Below are 6,955 nucleotides of genomic sequence, written 5' to 3' on the forward strand. Positions count from 1 at the left end.
ATTTCCTAATATTCCCATCACATCCTTGATCTTCGAGTCTTGTTTATGCAACATCAATGCCAAATAAATGATAATCTCATCCGTCACATCCTTTAACTTCATCTTTTTCTGTGATCCGGTTCACTTTAACAATAATATACCCAGCATCACATCCTTGATCTTCGAGTCCTTTTTAGGCAACATCAATGACAAATAAATGATAATCTCATCCGTCACATCCTTTAACTTCATCTTTTTCTCTGATACGGTTCACTTTAACAATTTCATAATATACCCAGCATCACATCCTTGATCTTCGAGTCTTTTTTAGGCAACATCAATGACAAATTAATGATAATCTCATCCGTCACATCCTTTAACTTCATCTTTTTCTATGATACGGTTCACTTTAACAATTTCATAATATAACCAGCATCACATCCTTGATCTTCGAGTCATTTTTATGCAACATCAATAACAAATAAATGATCATCCCATCCTTCACATCCTTGATCTTCATCTTTTTAAATGATACAATTCAATTTAAACAATTTCCTAATATTCCCATCACATCCTTGATCTTCGAGTCTTTTTTATGCAACATCAATGACAAATAAATGATAATCTCATCCGTCTCATCCTTGATCTTCATCTTTTATATGACACAATTTACTTTAAACAATTTCCTAATATTCCCATCACATCTTTGATCTTCGAGTTTTTATACAATATCAATAACAAGTAAATGATAATCTCGTCCTTCACATCCTTGATCTTCATCTTTTTATATGACACAATTCAATTTAAACAATTTCCTAATATTCCCATCACATCCTTGATCTTCGAGTTTTTATACAATATCAATAACAAATAAATGATCATCTCATCCTTCACATCCTTGATCGTCATCTTTTTACATGATGCAATTCAATTTAAACAATTTCCTAATATTCCCATCACATCCTTGATCTTCGAGTCTTTTCTATGCAACATCAATAACAAATAAATGATAATCCCGTCCTTCACATCCTTGATCTTCATCTTTTTATATGACACAATTCACTTTAAACAATTTCCTAATATTCCCATCACATCCTTGATCTTCGAGTCTTGTTTATGCAACATCAATGCCAAATAAATGATAATCTCATCCGTCACATCCTTTAACTTCATCTTTTTCTATGATACGGTTCACTTTAACAATAATATACCCAGCATCACATCCTTGATCTTCGAGTCCTTTTTAGGCAACATCAATGACAAATAAATGATAATCTCATCCGTCACATCCGTTAACTTCATCTTTTTCTATGATACGGTTCACTTTAACAATTTCATAATATACCCAGCATCACATCCTTGATCTTCGAGTCTTGTTTATGCAACATCAATGCCAAATAAATGATAATCTCATCCGTCACATCCTTTAACTTCATCTTTTTCTATGATACGGTTCACTTTAACAATAATATACCCAGCATCACATCCTTGATCTTCGAGTCCTTTTTAGGCAACATCAATGACAAATAAATGATAATCTCATCCGTCACATCCTTTAACTTCATCTTTTTCTATAATACGGTTCACTTTAACAATTTCATAATATACCCAGCATCACATCCTTGATCTTCGAGTCTTTTTAGGCAACATCAATGACAAATTAATGATAATCTCATCCGTCACATCCTTTAACTTCATCTTTTTCTATGATACGGTTCACTTTAACAATTTCATAATATAACCAGCATCACATCCTTGATCTTCGAGTCATTTTTATGCAACATCAATAACAAATAAATGATCATCCCATCCTTCACATCCTTGATCTTCATCTTTTAAATGATACAATTCAATTTAAACAATTTCCTAATATTCCCATCACATCCTTGATCTTCGAGTCTTTTTTATGCAACATCAATGACAAATAAATGATAATCTCATCCGTCTCATCCTTGATCTTCATCTTTTTATATGACACAATTTACTTTAAACAATTTCCTAATATTCCCATCACATCTTTGATCTTCGAGTTTTTATACAATATCAATAACAAGTAAATGATAATCTCGTCCTTCACATCCTTGATCTTCATCTTTTTATATGACACAATTCAATTTAAACAATTTCCTAATATTCCCATCACATCCTTGATCTTCGAGTTTTTATACAATATAAATAACAAATAAATGATCATCTCATCCTTCACATCCTTGATCGTCATCTTTTTACATGATGCAATTCAATTTAAACAATTTCCTAATATTCCCATCACATCCTTGATCTTCGAGTCTTTTCTATGCAACATCAATAACAAATAAATGATAATCCGTCCTTCACATCCTTGATCTTCATCTTTTTATATGATACAATTCACTTTAAACAATTTCCTAATATTCCCATCACATCCTTGATCTTCGAGTCTTGTTTATGCAACATCAATGCCAAATAAATGATAATCTCATCCGTCACATCCTTTAACTTCATCTTTTCTATGATACGGTTCACTTTAACAATAATATACCCAGCATCACATCCTTGATCTTCGAGTCCTTTTAGGCAACATCAATGACAAATAAATGATAATCTCATCCGTCACATCCTTTAACTTCATCTTTTTCTATGATACGGTTCACTTTAACAATTTCATAATATACCCAGCATCACATCCTTGATCTTCGAGTCTTGTTTATGCAACATCAATGCCAAATAAATGATAATCTCATCCGTCACATCCTTTAACTTCATCTTTTTCTATGATACGGTTCACTTTAACAATTTCCTATTATACCCAGCATCACATCCTTGATCTTCGAGTCTTTTTAGGCAACATCAATGACAAATTAATGATAATCTCATCCGTCACATCCTTTAACTTCATCTTTTTCTATGATACGGTTCACTTTAACAATTTCATAATATAACCAGCATCACATCCTTGATCTTCGAGTCATTTTTATGCAACATCAATAACAAATAAATGATCATCCCATCCTTCACATCCTTGATCTTAATCTTTTTAAATGATACAATTCAATTTAAACAATTTCCTAATATTCCCATCACATCCTTGATCTTCGAGTCTTTTTTATGCAACATCAATGACAAATAAATGATAATCTCATCCGTCTCATCCTTGATCTTCATCTTTTTATATGACACAATTTACTTTAAACAATTTCCTAATATTCCCATCACATCTTTGATCTTCGAGTTTTTATACAATATCAATAACAAGTAAATGATAATCTCGTCCTTCACATCCTTGATCTTCATCTTTTTATATGACACAATTCAATTTAAACAATTTCCTATTATTCCCATCACATCCTTGATCTTCGAGTTTTTATACAATATCAATAACAAATAAATGATCATCTCATCCTTCACATCCTTGATCGTCATCTTTTTACATGATGCAATTCAATTTAAACAATTTCCTAATATTCCCATCACATCCTTGATCTTCGAGTCTTTTCTATGCAACATCAATAACAAATAAATGATAATCCCGTCCTTCACATCCTTGATCTTCATCTTTTTATATGACACAATTCACTTTAAACAATTTCCTAATATTCCCATCACATCCTTGATCTTCGAGTCTTGTTTATGCAACATCAATGCCAAATAAATGATAATCTCATCCGTCACATCCTTTAACTTCATCTTTTTCTATGATACGGTTCACTTTAACAATAATATACCCAGCATCACATCCTTGATCTTCGAGTCCTTTTTAGGCAACATCAATGACAAATAAATGATAATCTCATCCGTCACATCCTTTAACTTCATCTTTTTCTATGATACGGTTCACTTTAACAATTTCATAATATACCCAGCATCACATCCTTGATCTTCGAGTCTTTTTTAGGCAACATCAATGACAAATTAATGATAATCTCATCCGTCACATCCTTTAACTTCATCTTTTTCTATGATACGGTTCACTTTAACAATTTCATAATATAACCAGCATCCCATCCTTGATCTTCGAGTCATTTTTATGCAACATCAATGACAAATAAATGATAATTTCATCCGTCTCATCCTTGATCTTCATCTTTTTATATGGCACAATTCACTTTAAACAATTTCCTAATATTCCCATCACATCCTTGATCTTCGAGGTTTTTACAGCATCAATGACAAATAAATGATAATCTCGTCCTTCACATCCTTGATCTTCATCTTTTTACATGATACAATTCAATTAAAAAAATTTCCTAATATTCCCATCACATCCTTGATCTTCGAGTCTTTTTTATGCAACATCAATGACAAATAAATGATAATCTCATCTGTCTCATCCTTGATCTTCATCTTCTTATATGACACAATTCACTTTAAACAATTTCCTAATATTCCCATCACATCCTTGATCTTCGAGGTTTTTTACAGCATCAATGACAAATAAATGATAATCTCATCCTTCACATCCTTGATCTTCATCTTTTACATGATACAATTCAATTAAAACAATTTCCTAATATTCCCATCACATCCTTGATCTTCGAGTTTTTATACAATATCAATAACAAATAAATGATAATCTCATCCTTCACATCCTTGATCTTTACCTTTTTACATGATACAATTCAATTTAAACAATTTCCTAATATCCTATCACATCCTTGATCTTCCAGTTTTTATACAATATCAATAACAAATAAATGATAATCTCATCCTTCACATCCTTGATCTTCATCTTTTTACATGATACAATTCAATTTAAACAATTTCCTAATATTCCCATCACATCCTTGATCTTCGAGTCTTTTTATGCAACATCAATGACAAATAAATGATAATCTCATCCGTCTCATCCTTGATCCTCCTCTTTTTATATGACACAATTCACTTTAAACAATTTCCTAATATTCCCATCACATCCTTGATCTTCGAGGTTTTTTACAGCATCAATGACATAAATGATAATCTCATCCTTCACATCTTTGATCTTCATCTTTTTACATGATACAATTCAATTTAAACAATTTCCTAATATTCCCATCACATCCTTGATCTTCGAGTTTTTATACAACATCAATGACAAATAAATGATAATCTCATCCATCACATCCTTGATCTTCATCTTTTTTATTAGATACGATTCACTTTAACAATTTCCCAATATTCCCAACATCACATCCTTGATCTTCGAGTTTTTATAGAACAGCAATGCCAAATAAATGATAATCTCATCCGTCATATGATCCTTGATCTTTTTATATGATACGATTCACTTGAACAATTTCATAATATTTCCAGCATCACCTCCTTGATCTTCGAGTTTATTTATACAAAATACGATTTCCTAATATTCCCATCACATCCTTGATCTTCGAGTTTTTATACAACATCAATGACAAATAAATGATAATCTCATCCATCACATCCTTGATCTTCATCTTTTTTATTAGATACGATTCACTTTAACAATTTCCCAATATTCCCAAATTCACATCCTCGATCTTCGAGTTTTTATAGAACAGCAATGCCAAATAAATGATAATCTCATCCGTCACATGATCCTTGATCTTTTTATATGATACGATTCACTTGAACAATTTCATAATATTTCCAGCATCACCTCCTTGATCTTCGAGTTTATTTATACAAAATACAATTTCCTAATTTTCCCATCCCATCCTTGATATTCGAGTTTTTATACAACATCAATGACATATAAATGATAATATCATCCTTCACATCCTTGATCTTCATCTTTTTATAAGATACGATTCACTTATACAATTTCCCAATATTCCCAACATCACATCCTTGATCTTCGAATTTTTATACAACATCAATGACATATAAATGATAATCTCATCCTTCACATCCTTGATCTTCATCTTTTTTATAAGATACGATTCACTTGAACAATTTCCCAATATTCCCAACATCACATCCTTGATCTTCGAGTTTTTATACAATATCAATGACATATGAATGATAATCTCATCCTTCACATCCTTGATCTTCATCTTTTTTATAAGATACGATTCACTTGAACAATTTCCCAATATTCCCAACATCACATCCTTGATCTTCGCGTTTTTATACAACATCAATGACATATAAATGATAATCTCATCCTTCACATCCTTGATCTTCATCTTTTTTATAAGATACGATTCACTTATACAATTTCCCAATATTTCCAACATCACATCCTTGATCTTCGAGTTTTTATACAACATCAATGACATATAAATGATAATCTCATCCTTCACATCCTTGATCTTCATCTTTTTTATAAGATACGATTCACTTGAACAATTTCCCAATATTCCCAACATCACATCCTTGATCTTCGAGTTTTTATACAATATCAATGACATATGAATGATAATCTCATCCTTTACATCCTTGATCTTAATCTTTTTTTATAAGATACGATTCACTTGAACAATAATAATTTCCCAATATTCCCAACATCACATCCTTGATCTTCGAGTTTTTATACAACATCAATGACAAATAAATGATAATCTCATCCGTCGCATCCTTGATCTTCATCTTTTTTATAAGTTACGATTCACTTGAACAATTTCCCACTATTCCCAAATTCACATCCTTGATCTGCGAGTTTTTATAGAACAGCAATGCCAAATAAATGATAATCTCATCCGTCACATGATCCTTGATCTTTTTATATGATACGATTCACTTGAACAATTTCATAATATTTCCAGCATCACCTCCTTGATCTTCGAGTTTATTTATACAAAATACAATTTCCTAATATTCCCATCACATCCTTGATCTTCGAGTTTTTATACAACATCAATGACAAATAAATGATAATATCATCCATCACATCCTTGATCTTCATCTTTTTTATTAGATACGATTCACTTTAACAATTTCCCAATATTCCCAAATTCACATCCTTGATCTTCGAGTTTATTTATACAAAATACAATTTCCTAATTTTCCCATCCCATCCTTGATATTCGAGTTTTTATAC

The sequence above is a fragment of the Amphiura filiformis genome, chromosome 5 (genome assembly GCF_039555335.1).
Source record: "Amphiura filiformis chromosome 5, Afil_fr2py, whole genome shotgun sequence".
Classification (NCBI taxonomy): domain Eukaryota; kingdom Metazoa; phylum Echinodermata; class Ophiuroidea; order Amphilepidida; family Amphiuridae; genus Amphiura; species Amphiura filiformis.